Genomic DNA, 26,812 nt, shown 5'->3' with positions numbered 1-26,812 from the left:
CCCTGTGTCTGTCCCTTCGTTAGAACCAGACAGACTTACTCATCCCTCAGTAAGGCTGAGGAGTAAAGATACCACCCTTAGTCCCTGTGTCTGTCCCTTCGTTAGAACCAGACAGACTTACTCATCCCTCAGTAAGGCTGATAAGTACAGATACCACCCTTAGTCCCTATGTCTGTCCCTTCATTAGGACCAGACAGACTTACTTATCCCTCAGTAAGGCTGATAAGTACAGATACCACCCTTAGTCCCTGTGTTTGTCCCTTCATTAGAACCAGACAGACTTACTCATCCCTCAGTAAGGCTGATAAGTACAGATACCACCCTTAGTCCCTGTGTTTGTCCCTTCATCCCTTCATTAGGACCAGACAGACTTACTCATCCCTCAGTAAGGCTGATAAGTACAGATACCACCCTTAGTCCCTGTGTTTGTCCCTTCATTAGGACCAGACAGACTTAATCATCCCTCAGAAAGGCTGAGGAGTACAGATACCACTCTTAGTCCCTGTGTCTGTCCCTTCATTAGAACCAGACAGACTTACTCATCTCTCAGTAAGGCTGATAAGTACAGATACCACCCTTAGTCCCTGTGTCTGTCCCTTCATTAGAACCAGACAGACTTACTCATCCCTCAGTAAGGCTGATAAGTACAGATACCACCCTTAGTCCCTGTGTTTGTCCCTTCATCCCTTCATTAGGACCAGACAGACTTACTCATTCCTCAGTAAGGCTGAGGAGGGCAAATACCACTCTTAGTCTCTGTGTCTGTCCCTTCATTAGGACCAGACAGACTTACTCATCCCTCAGTAAGGCTAAGGAGTACAGATACCACCCTTAGTCCCTGTGTCTGTCCCTTCATTAGAACCAGACAGACTTACTCATCCCTCAGTAAGGCTGATAAGTACAGATACCACCCTTAGTCCCTGTGTTTGTCCCTTCATCCCTTCATTAGGACCAGACAGACTTACTCATCCCTCAGTAAGGCTGAGGAGGGCAAATACCACTCTTAGTCTCTGTGTCTGTCCCTTCATCCCTTCATTAGGACCAGACAGACTTACTCACCACATCAAGATTTTTGAAGTTTCAGCCTATTTGACCCCTTTTGGTCCCCACCCCTTAGAGCCATGGGGGTTGGGCATGGAAAAATTGTTAAAGGATTCAATGACCATCTCATACTCATAATTTTGATAACAATTGGTTATTTCCTATTACAAATGACCAAATAAAGTGTTTTTCCTATAGTACTATAGTAAACTTTACCCCCTCCCCAAGGGGAAATGGGAGACCCCAGGGTCATGTAATTCATAAGTTTTGTAAAGGACCTTAAGGTGGTCGTTACAGACAGTTTGATTGTATACAGGTATTAACGTACCAGTCCTCCAGGTTTCCTGGAGCGAGTCCGGATCTGTGTGGAGATTGCTACCTTTTTCCCCTCCTGCAACTGCCTGACCCTATTCTGGGCATCCTTGATTCTGTGGACAAAACAATATTAATTAATCACTGATGATTTTTTGTATAGTCACACTTGTTTATTACAGTACAACCTGTTTGGAAAGAAAAACCACAAAATACAAACAAAGTAAAATGTCTCCTGCTTATTCCTTCTTTTGTTCTTACAAAACAAATTCTGAAATTGCTTATAGCGAAAATTTTCCTTTATGAAGGTATCTTGTGGTCTCATGAGTATCTTTTCTTGTGAATTTGATACTTATTTTCAGTGATATGAAAGCACTGTTCAGAAAGCATTGGGGATATTTAGCATGATTTTATATACACTGTGTGGCACACATCGATAATACTTTTAACAGTTTTGTTTTGCAAAGTTGACATTCTCATAATTTAGCGGTCCATTTACATTGTCGAAATGATGCAATGAATGAGGTGTTTCAAGGAATCAAAAAGGGATGAGGTGTGAAGGAATTCCAAATGGATGAGGTGTGTAAAGGGATCCCAAAGGGATGAGGTGAGTAAATGAATCCCAAAGGGATGAGGTGTGTGAAGGAATCCCAAAGGGATAAAGTGTGAAGGGCATCAACAGGGATGAGATGTGAAGGGTGCCCACATGGATGAGGTGTGAAGGGTACCCACATGGATGAGGTGTGAAGGGTACCCACATGGATGAGGTGTGAAGGGTACCCACATGGATGAGGTGTGAAGGGTACCCGAAAGGATGAGGTGTGAAGGGTACCCAAAAGGATGAGGTGTGAAGGGTACCCAAAAGGATGAGGTGTGAAGGGTACCCAAAAGGATGAGTTGTGAAAGGTACCCAAAGGGGTGAGATGTGTGAAGGGATAGGGGTGAGGTGTGAAGGGTACCCACATGGATGAGTTGTGTGAAGGGTACCAACATGGATCAGGTGTGAATGGTACCCAAAGGGATGAGTCGTGTGAAGGGTACCAACAGGGATGAGTTGTGTGAAGGGATAGGGGTGAGGTGTGAAGGGTACCAACATGGATGTGTTGTGAAGGGTACCCACAGGGATGAGGTATGAAGGGACTCAAAGGGTGAAGTGTGTGTAAGGTACCCACAGGGATGAGGTGTGAGGGGTACCCAAAAGGATGAGGTGTGAAGGGTACCCAAAGGGGTGAGTGTGTGAAGGAATAGGGGTGAGGTGTGAAGGATCCATCCCAAAGGGGTGAGGTGTGTGAAGGGTACCCAAAGGGTTGTGTTATGAAGGGTACCCACAGGGATGAGGTGTGAAGGGACTCAAAGGGTGAGATGTGTGTAAGGTACCCACAGGGATGAGGTGTGAGGGGTACCCAAAAGGATGAGGTGTGAAGGGTACCCAAAGGGGTGAGGTGTGTGAAGGAATAGGGGTGAGGTGTGAAGGATCCATCCCACAGGGATGAGGTGTGAAGGGTACCCACAGGGATGTATTGTGAAGGGTACCCACAGGGATGAGGTGTGAAGAGTACCCACAGGGATGAGGTGTGAAGGGTACCCACAGGGATGTATTGTGAAGAGTACCCACAGGGATGAGGTGTGAAGGGTACCCACAGGGATGAGGTGTGAAGGGTACCCACAGGGATGAGGTGTGAAGGGTACCCACAGGGATGAGGTGTGAAGGATACCCACAGGGATGAGGTGTGAAGGGTACCCACAGGGATGAGGTGTGAAGGGTACCCGAAGGGATGAGGTGTGAAGGGTACCCGAAAGGATGAGGTGTGAAGGGTACCCAAAGGGATGAGGTGTGAAGGGTACCCAAAGGGGTAAGATGTGTGAAGGGTACCCACAGGGATGAGGTGTGAAGGGTACCCACAGGGATGTGTTGTGAAGGGTACCCACAGGGATGAGTTACGTGAAGGGTACCCAAAGGGATGAGGTGTGAAGGGTACCCAAAGGGGTAAGATGTGTGAAGGGTACCCAAAGGGATGAGGTGTGAAGGGTACCCAAAGGGAGGTACCCAAAGGGGTAAGATGTGTGAAGGGTACCCACAGGGATGAGGTGTGAAGGGTACCCAAAGGGGTAAGATGTGTGAAGGGTACCCACAGGGATGAGGTGTGAAGGGTACCCGAAAGGATGAGGTGTGAAGGGTACCCAAAAGGATGAGGTGTGAAGGGTACCCAAAGGGGTAAGATGTGTGAAGGGTACCCAAAGGGGTAAGATGTGTGAAGGGTACCCACAGGGATGAGGTGTGAAGGGTACCCACAGGGATGAGGTGTGAAGGGTACCCGAAAGGATGAGGTGTGAAGGGTACCCAAAAGGATGAGGTGTGAAGGGTACCCAAAGGGGTAAGATGTGTGAAGGGTACCCACAGGGATGAGGTGTGAAGGGTACCCACAGGGATGTGTTGTGAAGGGACTCAAAGGGTGAGGTGTGTGTAAGGTACCCACATGGATGAGGTGTGAAGGGTACCCACAGGGATGAGGTGTGAAGGGTACCCACAGGGATGAGGTGTGAAGGGTACCCACAGGGATGAGGTGTGAAGGGTACCCACAGGGATGAGGTGTGAAGGGTACCCAAAGGGATGAGGTGTGAAGGGTACCCGAAAGGATGAGGTGTGAAGGGTACCCAAAAGGATGAGGTGTGAAGGGTACCCAAAGGGGTAAGATGTGTGAAGGGTACCCACAGGGATGAGGTGTGAAGGGTACCCACAGGGATGTGTTGTGAAGGGTACCCACAGGGATGAGGTGTGAAGGGTACCCAAAGGGTTGTGTTGTGAAGGGTACCCACAGGGATGAGGTGTGAAGGGTACCCACAGGGATGAGGTGTGAAGGGTACCCACAGGGATGAGGTGTGAAGGGTACCCACAGGGATGTGTTGTGAAGAGTACCCACAGGGATGAGTTACGTGAAGGGTACCCAAAGGGTTGAGTTACGTGAAGGGTACCCAAAGGGTTGAGTTACGTGAAGGGTACCCAAAGGGGTGAGATGTGTGAAGGGTACCGACAGTGATAAGGTGTGAAGGGTACCCACAGGGATGAGGTGTGAAGGGTACCCACAGGGATGAGATGTAAAGTGACTTTAAGGGGTGAGGTGTGTGAAAGGATCCTAAAGGGGTGATGTGTGTGAAGGGATAGGAAGCATTTCACCTGTGCAAATACTAAATTTGCACAATTTATAATACTTTTCTCTTTATTGAATTAGTCCATATATTTTATTGGAAATTAATATAAAATCATTATCTAGACCACTTCTGTCATATGTAAGTCATTTTCATTTTTACCTGTAATTAATTATCTATTGTCAAGAATATCCTAGCTAAAGGTGCCAGAGTTAATCCATTACTTCCTGGGACAAACAGGAAAGGATTAAGCCTTCAATTATCTCAAACATTTCACTTATATTTATAGACATGTTAATTGTTTCTCACCTATTTTTGCCTTGAGAAATACATGTCACTCTATTTTGAGAACTTTGAGTAAAAAGGCAATTGCCACCTGTTACTAGAATTTAGAGTAGATTTAGGATTCTGATTTAAGGAGCGATACAACAGTTAGTTAGTGAGTTAGTGGGAGAGTTCAGTTAGGAGTATAGAGTCAGAGATTCTTATATTTGGATTTTTCCTCTACTTACTGGATTTTATATGAAGTTTATTACGGATACATAGCATTAATTGACTAATTCATCATGGTGACTTGACTTTCCCCAACGACTTCAACTGTATATATATATTTGTGACTATTGTGTATCATCATTGGATCATGTGTAATAATTCCTCTCATCTGTAAATAAACATTCGTATCATATACTATGTGTTAATTGTGCCCCGCTAATTCCCCCATATCATGACGAACTATCTACTACAACATCAATTCTAATGTGACCTGCCCAATCCGACCAGGGCTCCGGTCACAGTGTAAGAGGTGTGAACAGTACCGAAAGGGGTGAGATTTGTGAAAGGATCCAAAAGGGTTGAGATGTGTGAAAGGATTCCAAAGTAGTGAGATGTGTTAAAGGATCCCAAAGGGGAGAGGTGTGTGAAGGGATAGGGTTGAGGTGTGAAGGGTACCCAAAGGGGCGAGGTGCGTGAACGGTACCAAAAGGGGTGAAATTTGTGAAAGGATCCAAAAGGGGTGATATGTGTGAAAGGATCCCAAAGGGGTAAGATGTGTGAAAGGATCCTAAAGGGGTAATGTGTGTGAAGGGATAGGGTTGAGGTGTGAAGGGTACCCAAAGGGATGAAGTGAAGGGTACCCACAAGGATGAGATGTGAAGGATACTCACAGGGATGAAGTGTGAAGGGATCCCAAAAGTATGAGGTGTGTAAAAGGATTTCAAAGGGGCGAGGTGTATGAAGGGATCCCAAAGGGATGAGAAGTGATGGGATCCCAAAGGGATGAAGTGAAGGGTACCCACAGGGATGAGGTGTAATGGGATCCCAAAGGAATGAAATATGAAGGAATCCCAAAGAGATAAAGTGTGACGGGATCCCAAAGGGCAATTTTAAAGTTGCCATAGAATACCAGTATAGTTAGAGAGATAAGCACTAGCCACGGATGAGATGAAAGAATCAAACCCGACCTTCTTGGAGAAATGCCTGTGTGTTAGCTCTGTGACATCCAGTTATCACTTTGTTAATTAATGTGGACAGCATTGAAGGTTAATTTAGTTAGCTCCCTATGATACTGATATTATCAGCCAGAACATACTGTACATAGACTGCACCCAACAACAACATCTACGATAATCAAAACAAATAACATTTCAGTTCATAACTAATCCCATTAAACATAACAGTATCCAGTCAGCAAGACCAAACAAAGAATACAGGCAATCACAGGTGGTTGTAAAAGAATGATCAGGAATTTCAAAATGTGTATAGATGAACCATAGCTGACAGGACAATGGAAAGAATGAAAGACAAGCCATTCAGAAACAAGTTTCTCTATTGGAAAATCAGTGGTGCATCATCAGTTGTACTGTATAGATAACTAATGAACATTGATAGGTACAGTATCTCTATACACTTCAGTGTACATCCTCAGGCCATGTGTATTTCTACCATCCGTAATTATTATTCCTCAGTAATTAAGGTCACTATACAAGGCATATACAATTTTAAGTTGAAATTTTAGCACAATTTATTTCCATTTAAACTCATCTCCATGTAAAATCACTGAACATCATTTATATCTCAGGACATATTTTTTGCTCACTCCACTAACTAGTGATTAGAAAAGAAAATAGAGGTAAAATAAATATTCATTTGAAACTTAATGTCAATGCATGACCTAGCTATCAAATTTTACTAATTTTCAATGATTTAAAAACAAACAAAAACTAGAATTATGTCTGTATGACATGAAAAGCTGCTGCAACAATAAATTTTGATTGCTAAATTCATCTTTAGTTTATTTATGCGTTAAATATTGAAATATTTCCATCTTGTGTTATTTTCCAAATATGAACAGGATTTATGCTAAAACATCAGAAGTAATAATGATAACTTAGATTAGCGACATGTAGCGCCTCAGTTGAACTGTTGAAATTTTGCTCAAACGCTGTCTCCCTCATTGCAATTCCTGAAAGTTTGACAGGTATGACGGATTAGTACGGTTTACAACTACAGTCTACTATGGTCCAATGTCTACGGTTAACTACTGCAAGACTCGGTTAACTACTGCAAGACTCGAGTGTGACCAGGCCTTGAATTATTAAATAACTATAAAGGAGAAATTCCTGAGAAGAATGTACAATAACTGTATTCTATTGCCCCAGCTAAGCTTTAATATTATATATAAGATATGTCAAATATACTCTCAGAATCATCAGGTGATTTGATTAAAGTGTTAAAACCTGTCCAAACTTTTATTTTATAGTATCCCCCCACCCACCAAATCTGCTGTATCCATTTGTGTAATTTACAAACACACCTATTACTGGCATCCTAAACTGTTATCTGTAAAGAATTGTGACCCCATATTGAGCTTCCTTAAATCTCATTCACAGGTTAAAATGGGTTTGCTGATCCTTTGATACCAGTAAAATATTAAACTCGAAATAAAATGTGGATTTCAAAGACTATCTGTTCTAAGTTTGTCTCGCTGTTTGCATGGTTAGAATTCCTACATGACTACAAAGCAGTTTAAATGCTTTCAGTGGTGCCACACAAATCTCCACCGCTATCAGTAGTTACATATATAGCTCCCCCTCCCCCAGGTAACATCTATAGGTTCTGTCCCCTTGGGTAACATATATAGCTCCCCCTCCCCCAGGTAACATCTATAGGTCCTGTCCCCTTGGGTAACATGTACAGCTCCCCCTCCCCCAGGTAACATCTATAGGTCTGTCCCCTTGGGTAACATGTACAGCTCCCCTTCCCCCAGGTAACATCTATAGGTCCTGTCCCCTTGGCTAACATGTATTCGTACAGCTCACCCTCCCCCAGTTAACATCGATAGGTCCTGTTTCTTTGGGTTACATATACAGCTCCCCCTCCCCTAGGTAACATTTATAGGTCCTGTCCCCTTGGATAACATGTACAGGCCCCCTCCCCCAGGTAACATCTATAGGTCCTGTCCCCTTGGGTAACATATACAGCTCCCCCTCCCACAGGTAACATCTATAGGTCCAGTCTCCTACCGCAACATATACAGCTCCCCCTCCCACAGGTAACATTTATAGGTCCTGACTCTTTGGGTAACATGTACAGCCCCCCTCCCCTAGGTAACATCTATAGGTCCTGTCACGTGGGGTAACATGTATAGCTCCCTCTCCCCAAGGTAACACATATAGATCATATCCCTCAAAGACTCTCCCCCCTCACTTGTTAATCCTCTAAGTAACTAAATTGTTCAGCCTTCTCAAGGTAATCTGTTTTGTCTGTTCACACCCTAAACACAGGTAATAAACTTTTAGGTGATCATCCTAACGAGGATGTAACAGCCTATCCTAGAGGATAAAATAAAGATTTACTCATCATCATTCTTAACAAATCTAATGATGAAACATACGACCTGAATTCCCAATACCTGGTAACTTCCTTTTTATCTAGATCAGACTAAAGAATGAAATTCCGACTGACAAGATGAAAATACTACCTAACTACTTAGATGGACTTTCCTTCGTTTTTCCTTTGTTATCATCCAGACAACACTTAATCACTCAGCGGTCAGTTTGGACTCCATTTTTTAGACAACATAGTACAGGGCCTTTGAGCTTTATTTACACTGAAAATATTTTATTATCTAAGAAGTTTCTGGCTTCTACATTAATGCCATCTTCTTATCGAATCAACCATAACTGTCATGGTAATAGACAGCACGCTCTGGCAGCTTTTAATCCCTTTGAAATATATTTCATGCTAAGTAGTAGTTGATGCATACATAAATCTTCCTCTTTGTCCTTTAAAAAATGTTTTACCCTAGATATTTCAGTGTGAATGTATTATATTTAGTAGTTTTAGCAATAATTGTAAGATGTTAAAAGATGTGCTGTCATGGCCATTAGAAAGCTGTCTGCAGCATTACTTCTCATAACCATGGCAGTTTTTCCAATAACAGGCCCATAGGGTCTGCATTCTTGGAATTTTGTTGCAAATTTTCCTTTAATGTTTTTTATGTATGTCTTTTTTATGAGTTATTATATGAAGAGACTTAAAGTGAACAGTCGTGCAAGAATGGCTAAAGTCGGTAAAAATGGTGTGAATGTATCCAGTATAATTTCTTATGAAATGGAAAAATAAAATCTGTCGTCAAAATCTGTCAGCGTACGAAGAAATTAATTTAAAGTATGGGAATTCTAAAACGTCCTCCCGGCTCACTATGTCCATGGTTACATTTCCACACAGCCTCGCTTTCGATGCTTTCAACTTTTCTTTACTTTAATGGTCAGAACTGGGAAACTAAGCAGAACTTGACCGCCATATTAATATGTGAGAACTTTTGGAAGGCCAATGAATGCATTTATTCACTTTAATTGATATGCTTAAAATGCACTATGACATTCTTCAAATTTTAAATGCATGCAAAAAAAGTTTTGATAATGTATGGCAACGTCCACTACACCGTACAGCAGTGTGCATAGATGTATTTTGATTATATACTGAAATTTAAACAGGTTCACTCAACAAAAATTCCACACACAGGTAGCAGACAGGGGACAGACTTAGTGGTGTTCAGTCACATGACATGTAGTATGATGTAGAATCTATATGTATTTCATGATTTCTAATCAGATTGGTGTTGTCCTAGATCAGATTTGAATATATTTCTAACAGAGTAACAGGGAAACTACCGAAAATAGTAAGGTACAGTTTCAAGGAGCTAAGTTGAACAGTTTTGGACTTTTTATTGTCTGTAACAAAAGGAGACTGTAATTTGATTTTTTTTGACTTAGAAAGTTTTGCAGGTAACAAAAAAAAAATATTGAAATGAAAGGTACCATATAGCAAAAGGTACAACTATGGCACAAGCCTGATATATACTCAAGGAGCTAAGTTGAATGATTTTGGAGTTATAGCCTAGATGGAAAAGCATTTTGGCCAGATGATGCATAGCTGTATTGAGACAGAAAACCTAAAAACAATATCCTCCCAAACACACTTTGTGGGCGATAAAATGTAGTACATTTACAGGTTAACTGATCATTTGTAACCTATAATTTAAAGCATCAGTATTTCTTTGTGACACAAATTACATTTGAAATCAGTATAAGTTCAATCAAAATATCACAAATGAAACTGGTAGAATGGTGAGGCCTGTCGTGGTAATTGAATCTAAACCTGTATCTAATTAGTACTCCCAAAGTTGACCTATTTAACATAACCTGACCATAATAATAAGATGCATGTATAAAACAAGACAAACAGCACAGGTAATCACAGTAAGGATGAGCCCCCTACAAACAGCACAGGTAAACACAGTAAGGATGTTCCCCCCTACAAACAGCACAGGTAATCACAGTAAGGATGAGCCCCCTACAAACAGCACAGGTAAACACAGTAAGAATATTCCCCCCTACAAACAGCACAGGTAATCACAGTAAGGATGAGCCCCCTACAAACAGCACAGGTAAACACAGTAAGGATGTTCCCCCCTACAAACAGCACAGGTTATCACAGTAAGGATGTGCCCCCTACAAACAGCACAGGTAATCACAGTAAGGATGTGCCCCCTACAAACAGCACAGGTAAACACAGTAAGGATGTGCCCCCCTACAAACAGCACAGGTAATCACAGTAAGGATGTGCCCCCTACAAACAGCACAGGTAAACACAGTAAGGATGTGCCCCCCCTACAAACAGCACAGGTAATCACAGTAAGGATGTGCCCCACCCTACAAACAGCACAGGTAAACACAGTAAGGATGTGCCCCCTACAAACAGCACAGGTAAACACAGTAAGGATGTTCCCCCCTACAAACAGCACAGGTAATCACAGTAAGGTTGTGCCCCCCAACAAACAGCACAGGTAATCACAGTAAGGATGAGCCCCCTACAAACAGCACAGGTAAACACAGTAAGGATGTGCCCCCTACAAACAGCACAGGTAAACACAGTAAGGATGTGCCCCCTACAAACAGCACAGGTAATCACAGTAAGGATGAGCCCCCTACAAACAGCACAGGTAAACACAGTAAGGATGTGCCCCCTACAAACAGCACAGGTAAACACAGTAAGGATGTGCCCCCTACAAACAGCACAGGTAATCACAGTAAGGATGTTCCCCCCTACAAACAGCACAGGTAATCACAGTAAGGATGAGCCCCCTACAAACAGCACAGGTAAACACAGTAAGGATGTGCCCCCCTACAAACAGCACAGGTAATCACAGTAAGGATGAGCCCCCTACAAACAGCATAGGTAAACCCAGTAAGGATGTGCCCCCCTACAAACAGCACAGGTAATCACAGTAAGGATGAGCCCCCTACAAACAGCACAGGTAAACACAGTAAAGATGTGCCCCCCCCCCCCTACAAACAGCACACGAAATCACAGTATGAATGTGCCCCGCTACTGATGTACAGTCAGTTACTTTGAGTATTTTTGTCCACACTACAACATAATACCATAAGATATGACAAATTATTTTACATCATGATTCCATCCTTCTTAACCACCTACATACACAGATCTTATAGTAGCCATAGCCAACGAAACTGAACCAATTTTAATCACCGACATTTATCTAAATACCTCACACTAGTAGGAGAGAAGGAGCAATGTTTGATGTGAATTTTATCACAAGTTACCTACAGACCGAGGGGATATGAGTTGCTATCTGTTACACCATCCGGGCTTCCCTCTACCACACAAAAACATGGGTTAATGCCGTAAAGTGTTAGACTAATTTCAAACAAAAACCTTTTTGGCATTTAAATGAAAAAGGTAATAATAGTGGTATGATATCAGGTATACACTGAGTGTGATTATTGTACTTAATAAATGTATTTACAATTGATGTCTGTATAACTACTAATACCACATACGCCATGTTTATTCAAATATCCATTGTATATTCCTCAGGTGAGATATTGAGTAGTACTAAGATATTCCAAGTACATGACAAGTGTGTTGAGGACTGTAGATATCCCCTGTGTGTATATGTGGTGAGATGGTGAGGACTGTGTAGATATCCCCTGTGTATATCTGTGGTGAGATGGTGAGGACTGTGTAGATATCCCCTGTATATATCTGTGGTGAAATGGTGAGGACTGTGTAGATATCCCCTGTGTATATCTGTGGTGAGATGTTGAGGACTGTGTAGATAACCCCTGTGTATATATGTGGTGAGATGCTGAGGACTGTGTAGATATCCCCTGTGTATATCTGTGGTGAAATGGTGAGGACTGTGTAGATATCCCCTGTGTATATCTGTGGTGAGATGTTGAGAACTGTGTAGATATTCCCTGTGTATATCTGTGGTGAGATGTTGACGACTGTGTAGATATCCTCTGTGTATATCTGTGGTGAGATGTTGAGGACTGTGTAGATATCCCCTGTGTATATATGTGGTGAAATGGTGAGGTATGTAGATATCCCCTGTGTATATCTGTGGTGAGATGTTGAGAACTGTGTAGATATCCCCTGTGTATATATGTGGTGAGATGTTGAGGACTGTGTAGATATCTCCTGTGTATATATGTGGTGAAATGGTGAGGACTGTGTAGATATCCCCTGTGTATATATGTGGTGAGATGTTGAGGACTGTGTAGATATTCCCTGTGAATATATATGGTGAGATGTTGAGGACTGTGTAGATATCCCCTTAGTATATATGTGGTGAGATGCTGAGGACTGTGTAGATATCCCCTGTGTATATCTGTGGTGAAATGGTGAGGACTGTGTAGATATCCCCTGTGTATATCTGTGATGAGATGTTGAGGACTGTGTAGTGTCCCATGTGTATATATGTGGTGAAATGGTGAGGACTGTGTAGATATCTACTGTGTATATCTGTGGTGAGATGTTGATGACTGTAGATATCTACTGTGTATATCTGTGGTGAGATGTTGATGACTGTGTAGATATCCACTGTGTGTATCTGTGGTGAGATGTTGAGGACTGTGTAGATGTTGAGGACTGTGTAGTGTCCCATGTGTATATATGTGGTGAGATGTTGATGACTGTGTAGATATCTACTGTGTTTATATGTGGTGAGATGTTGAGGACTGTGTAGATGTTGAGGACTGTGTAGATATCCACTGTGTATATCTGTGGTGAGATATTGAGGACTGTGTAGATGTTGAGGACTGTGTAGTGTCCCATGTGTATATATGTGGTGAGATGTTGATGACTGTGTAGATATCTACTGTGTTTATATGTGGTGAGATGTTGATGACTGTAGATATCTACTGTGTATATCTGTGGTGAGATGTTGATGACTGTGTAGATATCCCCTGTGTATATCTGTGGTGAGATGTTGAGGACTGTGTAGATATCCCCTGTGTATATATGTGGTGAAATGTTGAGGACTGTGTAGATATCCCCTGTGTATATATGTGGTGAGATGTTGAGGACTGTGTAGATATCCCCTGTGTATATCTGTGGTGAGATGTTGAGGACTGTGTAGATATCCCCTGTGAATATATGTGGTGAGATGTTGAGGACTGTGTAGATATCCCCTGTGTATATCTGTGGTGAAATGGTGAGGAATGTGTAGATATCCCCTGTGTGTATCTGTGGTGAAATTGTGAGGACTGTGTAGATATCCCCTGTGTATATCTGTTGTGAGATGTTGAGGACTCTGTAGATATCCCCTGTGTATATCTGTGGTGAGATGTTGATGACTGTAGATATCTCCTGTGTATATATGTGGTGAGATGTTGATGACTGTGTAGATATCTACTGTGTATATCTGTGGTGAGATGTTGAAGACTGTGTAGATATCCCCTGTGTATATCTGTGGTGAGATGTTGAGGACTGTGTAGATATCCCGTGTATATCTGTGATGAGATGTTGAGGACTATGTAGATATCCCCTGTGTATATTTGTGGTGTGATGTTGAGGACTATGTAGATATCCCCTGGGTATATCTGTGGTGAGATGTTGAGGACTGTGTAGATATCCCCTGTGTATATCTGTGGTGAGATGTTGAGGACTGTGTAGATATCCCCTGTGTATATCTGTTGTGAAATGGTGAGGACTGTGTTGATTTCCCCTGTGTATATCTGTGGTGAGATGTTAAGGACTGTGTAGATATCCCCTGTGTATATATGTGGTGAGACGTTGAGAACTGTGTAGATATTCCCTGTGTATATCTGTGGTGAGATGTTGAGGACTGTGTAGATATCCCCTTTGTATATCTGTGGTGAAATGCTGAGGACTGTGTAGATATCCCTTGTGTATATCTGTGGTGAGATGTTTAGGACTGTGTAGAAATCCCCTGTCTATATCTGCGGTGAGATGTTGAGGACTGTGTAGATATCCCCTGTGTATATCTGTGGTGAGATGTTGAGGACTATGTAGATATCTGCTGTGTATATCTGTGGTGAGATGTTGAGGACTGTGTAGATTTCCCCTGTGTATATCTGTGGTGATATGTATCCCCTGTGTATATCTGCGGTGAGATGTTGAGGACTATGTAGATATCTACTGTGTATATCTGTGGTGAGATGTTTAGGACTATGTAGTATCTACTGTGTATATATGTGGTGAGATGGTGAGGACTGTGTAGAAATCCCCTTTGTATATCTGTGGTGAAATGTTGAGGACTGTGTAGATATCCCCTGTGTATATCTGTGGTGAAATGGTGAGGACTGTGTTGATATCCCCTGTGTATATCTGTGGTGAGATGTTGAGGACTGTGTAGATATTCCCTGTATATATCTGTGGTGAAATGGTGAGGACTGTGTAGATATCCCCTGTGTATATCTGTTGTGAGATGTTGAGGACTCTGTAGATATCCCCTGTGCATATCTGTGGTGAGATGTTGATGATTGTAGATATCTCCTGTGTATATATGTGGTGAGATGTTGATGACTGTGTAGATATCTACTGTGTATATCTGTGGTGAGATGTTGAAGACTGTGTAGATATCCCCTGTGTATATCTGTGGTGAGATGTTGAGGACTGTGTAGATATCCCCTGTGTATATCTGTGATGAGATGTTGAGGACTATGTAGATATCCCCTGTGTATATTTGTGGTGTGATGTTGAGGACTATGTAGATATCCCCTGGTTATATCTGTGGTGAGATGTTGAGGACTGTGTAGATATCCCCTGTGTATATCTGTTGTGAGATGTTGAGGACTGTGTAGATATCCCCTGTGTATATCTGTGGTGAAATGGTGAGGACTGTGTTGATTTCCCCTGTGTATATCTGTGGTGAGATGTTAAGGACTGTGTAGATATCCCCTGTGTATATATGTGGTGAGACGTTGAGAACTGTGTAGATATTCCCTGTGTATATCTGTGGTGAGAGGTTGAGGACTGTGTAGATATCCCCTGTGTATATCTGTGGTGAAATGCTGAGGACTGTGTAGATATCCCTTGTGTATATCTGTGGTGAGATGTTTAGGACTGTGTAGATATCCCCTGTGTATATCTGCGGTGAGATGTTGAGGACTGTGTAGATATCCCCTGTGTATATCTGTGGTGAGATGTTGAGGACTATGTAGATATCTGCTGTGTATATCTGTGGTGAGATGTTGAGGACTGTGTAGATTTCCCCTGTGTATATCTGTGGTGATATGTATCCCCTGTGTATATCTGCGGTGAGATGTTGAGGACTATGTAGATATCTACTGTGTATATCTGTGGTGAGATGTTTAGGACTATGTAGTATCTACTGTGTATATCTGTGGTGAGATGTTGAGGACTATGTAGATATCCCCTTTGTATATCTGTGGTGAAATGGTGAGGACTGTGTAGATATCCCCTGTGTATATCTGTGGTGAAATGGTGAGGACTGTGTGTAGATATCCCCTGTGTATATCTGTGGTGAGATGTTGAGGACTGTGTAGATATCCCCTGTGTATATCTGTGGTGAAATGGTGAGGACTGTGTAGATATCCCCTGTGTATATCTGTGGTGAGATGTTGAGGACTGTGTAGATATCCCCTGTGTATATCTGTGGTGAAATGGTGAGGACTGTGTAGATATCCCCTGTGTATATCTGCGGTGAGATGTTGAGGACTGTGTAGATATCCCTTGTGTATATATGTGGTGAGATGTTGAGGACTGTGTAGATATCCCCTGTGTATATCTGTGGTGAAATGGTGAGGACTGTGTAGATATCCACTGTGTGTATCTGTGGTGAGATGTTGAGGACTGTGTAGATGTTGAGGACTGTGTAGTGTCCCATGTGTATATATGTGGTGAGATGTTGATGACTGTGTAGATATCTACTGTGTATATCTGTGGTGAGATGTTGAGGACTGTGTAGATGTTGAGGACTGTGTAGTGTCCCATGTGTTTATATGTGGTGAGATGTTGATGACTCTAGATATCTACTGTGTATATCTGTGGTGAGATGTTGATGACTGTGTAGATATCCCCTGTGTATATCTGTGGTGAGATGTTGAGGACTGTGTAGATATCCCCTGTGTATATATGTGGTGAGACGTTGAGAACTGTGTAGATATCCCCTGTGTATATCTGTGTTGAGATGTTGAGGACTGTGTAGATATCACCTGTGTATATATGTGGTGCGATGTTGAGGACTGTGTAGATATCCTCTGTGTATATATGTGGTGAAATGGTGAGGACTGTGTAGATATCCCCTGTGTATATCTGTGGTGAAATGGTGAGGACTATGTAGATATCTGCTGTGTATATCTGTGGTGAGATGTTGAAGACTGTGTAGATATCCCCTGTGTATATCTGTGGTGAAATGGTGAGGACTGTGTAGATATCCCCTGTGTATATCTGTGTTGAGATGTTGAGGACTGTGTAGATATCCCCTGTGTATATCTGTGGTGAGATATTGAGGACTGTGTAGATATCCCCTGTGTATATATGTGGTGAGATGGTGAGGACTGTGGAGATATCCCCTGTGTATATCTGTTGTGAGATGTTGAGGACTATGTAGATATCCCCTGTGTATATCTGTGGTGAAATGGTGAGGACTGTGTAGATATCCCCTGTGTATATCTGTGGTGAGATGTTGAGGACTATGTAGATATCCCCTGTGTATATCTGTGGTGTGAAGTTGAGGACTGTGTAGATATCCCCTGTGTATATCTGTGGTGAGATGTTGAGGACTGTGTAGATATCCCCTGTGTATATCTGTGATGAGATGTTGAGGACTATGTAGATATCCCCTGTGTATATTTGTGGTGTGATGTTGAGGACTATGTAGATATCCCCTGGGTATATCTGTGGTGAGATGTTGAGGACTGTGTAGATATCCCCTGTGTATATCTGTGGTGAAATGGTGAGGACTGTGTTGATTTCCCCTGTGTATATCTGTGGTGAGATGTTGAGGACTGTGTAGATATCCCCTGTGTATATCTGTGGTGAAATGCTAAGGACTGTGTAGATATCCCTTGTGTATATCTGTGGTGAGATGTTTAGGACTGTGTAGATATTCCCTGTGTATATCTGCGGTGAGATGTTGAGGACTGTGTAGATATCCCCTGTGTATATCTGTGGTGAGATGTTGAGGACTATGTAGATATCTACTGTGTATATCTGTGGTGAGATGTTGAGGACTGTGTAGATTTCCCCTGTGTATATCTGTGGTGAGATGTTGAGGACTGTGTAGATTTCCCCTGTGTATATCTGTGGTGATATGTATCCCCTGTGTATATCTGCGGTGAGATGTTGAGGACTATGTAGATATCTACTGTGTATATCTGTGGTGAGATGTTTAGGACTATGTAGTATCTACTGTGTATATCTGTGGTGAGATGTTGAGGACTATGTAGATATCCCCTTTGTATATCTGTGGTGAAATGGTGAGGACTGTGTAGATATCCCCTGTGTATATCTGTGGTGAGATGTTGAAGATGTTGTAGATTTCCCCTGTGTATATCTGTGGTGATATGTATCCCCTGTGTATATCTGCGGTGAGATGTTGAGGACTATGTAGATATCTACTGTGTATATCTGTGGTGAGATGTTTAGGACTATGTAGTATCTACTGTGTATATCTGTGGTGAGATGTTGAGGACTATGTAGATATCCCCTTTGTATATCTGTGGTGAAATGGTGAGGACTGTGTAGATATCCCCTGTGTATATCTGTGGTGAGATGTTGAGGACTGTGTAGATATCCCCTGTGTATATCTGTGGTGAAATGTTAAGGACTGAGTAGATATCCCCTGTGTATATATGTGGTGAGATGGTGAGGACAGTGTAGATATCCCCTGTGTATATCTGTTGTGAAATGGTGAGGACTGTGTAGATATCCCCTGTGTATATCTGTGGTGAGATGTTGAGGACTGTGTAGATATCCCCTATGTATATTTGTGGTGAGATGGTGATGACTGTGTAGATATCCCCTGTGTATATCTGTGTTGAGATGTTGAGGACTGTGTAGATATCCCCTGTGTATATTTGTGGTGAGATGGTGAGGACAGTGTAGATATTCCCTGTGTATATCTGTGGTGAAATGTTGAGGACTGTGTAGATATCTCCTGTGTATATATGTGGTGAGATGTTGAGGACTGTGTAGATATCTACTGTGTATATCTGTGGTGAGATGTTGAGGACTGTGTAGATATCCCCTGTGTATATCTGTGGTGAGATGTTGATGACTGTGTAGATATCCACTGTGTGTATCTGTGGTGAGATGTTGAGGACTGCGTAGATATCCCCTGTGTATATATGTGGTGAGATGTTGAGGACTGTGTAGATATTCCCTGTGTATATCTGTGGTGAGATGTTGAGGACTGTGTAGATGTTGAGGACTGTGTAGTGTCCCATGTGTATATATGTGGTGAGAGATGATGATGACTGTGTAGATATCTACTGTGTTGTGGATATGTGGTGTGAGATGTTGAGACTGTGTAGATGTTGAGGACTGTGTAGATATCCACTGTGTATATCTGTGGTGAGATGTTGATGACTGTGTAGATATCCACTGTGTGTATCTGTGGTGAGATGTTGAGGACTGCGTAGATATCCCCTGTGTATATATGTGGTGAGATGTTGAGGACTGTGTAGATATTCCCTGTGTATATCTGTGATGAGATGTTGAGGACTGTGTAGATATTCCCTGTGAATATATGTGGTGAGATGTAGGAGACTCATGTGTATTTCTTGTGTATATCCATTTGATTGGACATTGGGAATATTTTAGATATCCTATGTATTTTCTTATTGTGGAAAGATAACAAATTTCCAGTTTCCCACTGATGTCTTTCAAACATCCTATCTAGATAACTTAAAGAACATGTTTGAGAAATAATCACAAAGAGACCTACCTACTGAGCTGAAGGAAGGAGAGAGAAAGGCAGACTACCTACTGAGCTGAAGGAAGGAGAGAGAAAGGCAGACTACCTACTGAGCTGAAGGAAGGAGAGAGAAAGGCAGACTACCTACTGAGCTGAAGGAAGGAGAGAGAAAGGCAGACTACCTACTGAGCTGAAGGAAGGAGAGAGAAAGGCAGACTACCTACTGAGCTGAAGGAAGGAGAGAGAAAGGCAGACTACCTACTGAGCTGAAGGAAGGAGAGAGAAAGGCAGACTACCTACTGAGCTGAAGGAAGGAGAGAGAATGGCAGACTACCTACTGAGGAAGAAAGCTGAAGGAAGGAGAGAGAAGGCAGACAGACCTACTGAGCTGAAGGAAGGAGAGAATGGCAGACTACCTACTGAGCTAAAGGAAGGAGAGAGAAAGGCAGACTACCTACTGAGCTGAAGGAAGTAGAGAGAAAGGAAGACTACCTACTGAGCTGAAGGAAGGAGAGAGAATGGCAGACTACCTACTGAGCATGAAGAAAGGAGAGAATGGCAGACTACCTACTGAGCTGAAGGAAGGAGAAAGGCAGACTACCTACTGAGCTGAAGGAAGGAGAGAGAATGGCAGACTACCTACTGAGCTGAAGGAAGGAGAGAGAATGGCAGACTACCTACTGAGCTGAAGGAAGGAGAGAATGGCAGACAACCTACTGAGCTGAAGGAAGGAGAGAGAATGGCAGACTACCTACTGAGCTGAAGGAAGGAGAGAGAAAGGCAGACTACCTACTGAGCTGAAGGAAGGAGAGAGAAAGGCAGACTACCTACTGAGCTGAAGGAAGGAGAGAGAAAGGCAGACTACCTATACTGAGCTGAAGGAAGGAGAGAGAATGGCAGACTACCTACTGAGCTGAAGGAAGGAGAGAGAAAGGCAGACTACCTACTGAGCTGAAGGAAGGAGAGAGAAAGGCAGACTACCTATACTGAGCTGAAGGAAGGAGAGAAAGGCAGACTACCTACTGAGCTGAAGGAAGGAGAGAGAAAGGCAGACTACCTACTGAGCTGAAGGAAGGAGAGAGAAAGGCAGACTACCTACTGAGCTGAAGGAAGGAGAGAGAAAGGCAGACTACCTACTGAGCTGAAGGAAGGAGAGAGAAAGGCAGACTACCTACTGAGCTGAAGGAAGGAGAGAGAAAGGCAGACTACCTATACTGAGCTGAAGGAAGGAGAGAGAATACCTCATGAGCTGAAGGAAGGAGAGAGAATGGCAGACTACCTACTGAGCTGAAGGAAGGAGAGAGAAAGGCAGACTACCTACTGAGCTGAAGGAAGGAGAGAGAAAGGCAGACTACCTACTGAGCTGAAGGAAGGAGAGAGAAAGGCAGACTACCTACTGAGCTGAAGGAAGGAGAGAGAAAGGCAGACTACCTACTGAGCTGAAGGAAGGAGAGAGAAAGGCAGACTACCTATACTGAGCTGAAGGAAGGAGAGAGAAAGGCAGACTACCTACTGAGCTGAAGGAAGGAGAGAGAAAGGCAGACTACCTATTGAGCTTGAGCTGAAGGAAGGAGAAGGAGAGAGAAAGGCAGACTACCTACTGAGCTGAAGGAAGGAGAGAGAAAGGCAGACTACCTATTGAGCTGAAGGAAGGAGAGAGAAAGGCAGACTACCTACTGAGCTGAAGGAAGGAGAGAGAAAGGCAGACTACCTACTGAGCTGAAGGAAGGAGAGAGAAAGGCAGACTACCTATTGAGCTGAAGGAAGGTGAGAGAAAGGCAGACTACCTATTGAGCTGAAGGAAGGAGGGAGAAAGGCAGACTACCTACTGAGCTGAAGGAAGGAGAGAGAAAGGCAGACAACATACTGAGCTGAAGGAAGGAGAAAGAAAGGCAGACAACATAATGAGCTGAAGGAAGGAGAGAGAAAGGCTGACTACCTATACTGAGCTGAAGGAAGGAGAGAGCTGAAGGAAGGAGAGAGAAAGGCAGACTACCTATACTGAGCTGAAGGAAGTAGAGAGAAAGGCAGACTACCTACTGAGCTGAAGGTAGTAGAGAGAAAGGCAGACTACCTATACTGAGCTGAAGAAAGGAGAGAGAAAGGCAGACTACCTACTGAGCTGAGATGCAGCCTTTTCCTCTGTAAATCTCCCTAACACTAAAAATGTGACCTATATCTCAATGGCTTTCTGTATAACGATAAAACTTCAAAATACAAATTCATATCAACCTAATCAGACCTTCTCAGATACTGGAATTCCTGCTTTCTCCAAATAAAACACAATCAAATCTCCTTCAACATTTTGATGTAGGTTTATCATAAACCATCACTTATCAAAATAAACACAATTTGGAATCAAAAATTAAATAGTATTTGAATTTGATTTAAAGCTGTGAGAAATGGGTTTTAAACTGATATAAAGCAGTGTGTTGTTTTATGCTTGGAATGAGAGTACCAAGTACCCTCTTATACACATGCTTATTAATCAGGTCCCGTTCCTCTAAAGATCACCAAAAATATTTCATATCAATTTTTTAATGTGTACAGATAAGATTTCAAACCTTATAGAAAGATTTCAGAATCTTATGAAGAACCTAATGGTACCTGTTATTATAGAACAGAACAGCAAATTATATATAAAATATTGTTTATAAATCGTAAAGGCGTGAGTCCAACATGACATTTCTATTCAAAAAGCTAATGAATTAATTAGCAGAGTTGTTTACAACTCATTCTTGTAAACAATCTGCTAATTAAATTATCATCTTTTTGAACAGAACTGTCATGTTGGACTCACTCCTTTACGATTTATACCTGGATTCTTAGTGAGGCCTCTGTATTCGCCTGGATCCACGACTGACTCTATTGAGAATGTTTACAATTTTAACATCCTAAAACGTTGCACCTCACCCCACAAGTGATCATTGTTTTAAAACGATATTTCAAGATGACAAATAACACATAGAACTTTGCAACATACATGCTATTAATGAATGTCTTAAAGAATGGCACTACAAACCTATTACTGAATGCAATAAAAAATGTCTAATCTATTATAGAATGTCTATTACTGAATGCCTTATCTACAATGTATTATAGAAAGTATCACTGAATGGTTTATCAACAATGTATTATAGAATGTATCACTGAATGGCTTATCTACAATGTGTTATAGAACGTATTACTGAATGGCTGATCTACAATGTATTATCTAGAGTATTACTGAATGGCTTATCTACAATGTATTACAGAAAGTATTACTGAATGGTTTATCTACAATGTATAACAGAAAGTATTACTGAATGGCTAATCAACAATGTATTATAGGAAGTATTAATGAATGGCTTATCTACAATGTATTATCTAGAGTATTACTGAATGGCTAATCTACAATGTATAACAGAAAGTAATGGTTTATCTACAATGTATAACAGAAAGTATTACTGAATGGCTTATCTACAATGTATTACAGGAAGTATCACTGAATGGCTAATCAACAATATATTATAGAAAGTATTAATGAATGGCTTATCTACAATGTATTATAGAAAGTATCACTGAATGGCTAATCAACAATGTATTATAGAAAGTATTACTGAATGGCTTATCTACAATGTATTATCTAGAGTATTACTGAATGGCTTATCTACAATGTATAACAGAAAGTATTACTGAATGGCTAATCAACAATGTATTATAGAAAATATTACTGAATGGCTTATCTACAATGTATTACAGAAAGTATCACTGAATGGCTAATCAACAATGTATTATAGAAAGTATTACTGAATGGCTTATCTACAATGTATTACAGAAAGTATTACTGAATGGTTTATCTACAATATTTAACAGAAAGTATTACTGAATGACTAATCAACAATGCATTATAGAAAGTATTACTGAATGGCTAATCAACAATGTATTATAGAAAGTATTTATTAATGGCTAATCTACAATGTATAACAGAAAGTAATGGTTTATTTACAATGTATAACAGAAAGTATTACTGAATGGCTTATCTACAATGTATTACAGAAAGTATCACTGAATGGCTAATCAACAATGTATTATAGATAGTATCAATGAATGGCTTATCTACAATGTATTATCTAGAGTATTACTGAATGGCTTATCTACAATGTATAACAGAAAGTATTACTGAATGGCTAATCAACAATGTATTATAGAAAGTAAAACTGAATGGATTATCTACAATGTATTACAGAAAGTATCACTGAATGGCTAATCAACAATGTATTATAGAAAGTATTACTGAATGGCTTATCTACAATGTATTACAGAAAGTATCACTGAATGGCTAATCAACAATGTATTATAGAAAGTATTACTTAATGGCTAATCAACAATGTATTATAGAAAGTATTACTGAATGGCTTATCTACAATGTATTATAGAAAGTATTACTGAATGGCTAATCAACAATGTATTATAGAAAGTATTACTGAATGGCTTATCTACAATGTATTACAGAAAGTATCACTGAATGGCTAATCAACAATGTATTACAGAAAGTATTACTGAATGGCTTATCTACAATGTATTACAGAGAGTATTAATGAATGGCTTATCTACAATGTATTAAAGAAAGTATTATTGAATGGCTTATCTACAATGTATTACAGAGAGTATTAATGAATGGCTTATCTACAATGTATTAAAGAAAGTATTATTGAATGGCTTATCTACAATGTATTACAGAGAGTATTACTGAATGGCTTATCTACAATGTATAACAGAACGTATTACTGAATGGCTTATCTACAATGTATTACTGAATGTATTAATGAATGGTTTATCTACAATGTATTACAGAAAGTATTACTGAATGGCTTGTCTACAATGTATTACAGAAAGTATTACTGAATGGCTAATCAATAATGTATTACAGAAAGTATCACTGAATGGCTTATCTACAATGTATTACAGAAAGTATTACTGAATGGCTTATCTACAATGTATTACAGAAAGTATCACTGAATGGCTTATCTACAATGTATTACAGAAAGTATTAATGAATGGTTTATCTACAATGTATTACAGAAAGTATTACTGAATGGCTAATCAATAATGTATTATAGAAAGTATTATTGAATGGCTTATCAACAATGTATTACAGAAAGTATCACTGAATGGCTAATCAACAATGTATTACAGAAAGTATTACTGAATGGCTAATCAATAATGTATTATAGAAAGTATTACTGAATGGCTTATCTACAATGTATTACAGAATTTATTAATGAATGGTTTATCTACAATGTATTACAGAAAGTATTACTGAATGGCTTATCTACAATGTATAACAGAACGTATTACTGAATGGCTTATCTACAATGTATTACAGAAAGTATCAATGAATGGTTTATCTACAATGTATTACAGAAAGTATTACGGAATGGTTTATCTACAATGTATTACAGAAAGTATTACTGAATGGTTTATCTACAATGTATTACAGAAAGTATCACTGAATGGCTTATCTACAATGTATAACAGAACATATTACTGAATGGCTTATCTACAATGTATTATGGAAAGTATTAATGAATGGTTTATCTACAATACATTACAGAACGTATTACTGAATGGCTTATCTACAATGTATTATAGAAAGTATTAATGAATGGCTTATCTACAATGTATAACAGAACGTATTACTGAATGGCTTATCTACAATGTATTATAGAAAGTATTAATGAATGGCTTATCTACAATGTATAACAGAACGTATTACTGAATGGCTTATCTACAATGTATTATAGAAAGTATTACTGAATGGTTTATCTACAATGTATAACAGAAAGTATTACTGAATGGCTGATCTACAATGTATTACAGAAAGTATTACTGAATGGCTGATCTACAATGTATTACAGAGTATTACTGAATGGCTTATCTACAATGTATTACAGAAAGTATCACTGAATAGCTTATCTACAATGAATAACAGAAAGTATTACTGAATGGCTTATCTACAATGTATTACAGAAAGTATTACTGAATGGCTTATCTACAATGTATTACAGAAAGTATTAATGAATGGTTTATCTACAATGTATTACAGAAAGTATTACTGAATGGCTTATCTACAATGTATTACAGAAAGTATTAATGAATGGTTTATCTACAATGTATTACAGAAAGTATTACTGAATGGCTTATCTACAATGTATTACAGAAAGTATTAATGAATGGTTTATCTACAATGTATTACAGAAAGTATTACTGAATGGCTTATCTACAATGTATTACAGAAAGTATTACTGAATGGCTTATCTACAATGTATTACAGAAAGTATTAATGGATGGTTTATCTACAATGTATTACAGAAAGTATTACTGAATGGCTTATCTACAATGTATTACAGAAAGTATTAATGAATGGTTTATCTACAATGTATTACAGAAAGTATTACTGAATGGTTTATCTACAATGTATTACAGAAAGTATTACTGAATGGCTTATCTACAATGTATTACAGAATTTATTAATGAATGGTTTATCTACAATGTATTACAGAAAGTATTACTGAATGGCTTATCTACAATGTATAACAGAACGTATTACTGAATGGCTTATCTACAATGTATTACAGAAAGTATCAATGAATGGTTTATCTACAATGTATTACAGAAAGTATTACGGAATGGTTTATCTACAATGTATTACAGAAAGTATTACTGAATGGTTTATCTACAATGTATTACAGAAAGTATCACTGAATGGCTTATCTACAATGTATAACAGAACATATTACTGAATGGCTTATCTACAATGTATTATGGAAAGTATTAATGAATGGTTTATCTACAATACATTACAGAACGTATTACTGAATGGCTTATCTACAATGTATTATAGAAAGTATTAATGAATGGCTTATCTACAATGTATAACAGAACGTATTACTGAATGGCTTATCTACAATGTATTATAGAAAGTATTAATGAATGGCTTATCTACAATGTATAACAGAACGTATTACTGAATGGCTTATCTACAATGTATTATAGAAAGTATTACTGAATGGTTTATCTACAATGTATAACAGAAAGTATTACTGAATGGCTGATCTACAATGTATTACAGAAAGTATTACTGAATGGCTGATCTACAATGTATTACAGAGTATTACTGAATGGCTTATCTACAATGTATTACAGAAAGTATCACTGAATGGCTTATCTACAATGAATAACAGAAAGTATTACTGAATGGCTTATCTACAATGTATTACAGAAAGTATTACTGAATGGCTTATCTACAATGTATTACAGAAAGTATTAATGAATGGTTTATCTACAATGTATTACAGAAAGTATTACTGAATGGCTTATCTACAATGTATTACAGAAAGTATTAATGAATGGTTTATCTACAATGTATTACAGAAAGTATTACTGAATGGCTTATCTACAATGTATTACAGAAAGTATTACTGAATGGCTTATCAACAATGTATTATAGAAAGTATTAATGAATGGTTTATCTACAATGTATTACAGAAAGTATTACTGAATGGCTTATCTACAATGTATTACAGAAAGTATTAATGAATGGTTTATCTACAA

At 39.9% G+C, this 26,812-nt stretch overlaps 1 pseudogene; it reads right to left on the bottom strand.

Annotated features, from left to right (window-relative positions):
* LOC138319708 (protein cappuccino-like) overlaps positions 1–26,812 on the bottom strand; it is an 85,763-nt pseudogene that overhangs the window by 5,564 nt on the left and 53,387 nt on the right.

Source organism: Argopecten irradians, chromosome 3 (assembly GCF_041381155.1).
Source record: "Argopecten irradians isolate NY chromosome 3, Ai_NY, whole genome shotgun sequence".
NCBI lineage: Eukaryota > Metazoa > Mollusca > Bivalvia > Pectinida > Pectinidae > Argopecten > Argopecten irradians.
The sequence above is the reverse complement of the archived record's forward strand: the minus strand, read 5'-3'. Positions and strand labels throughout refer to the sequence as shown.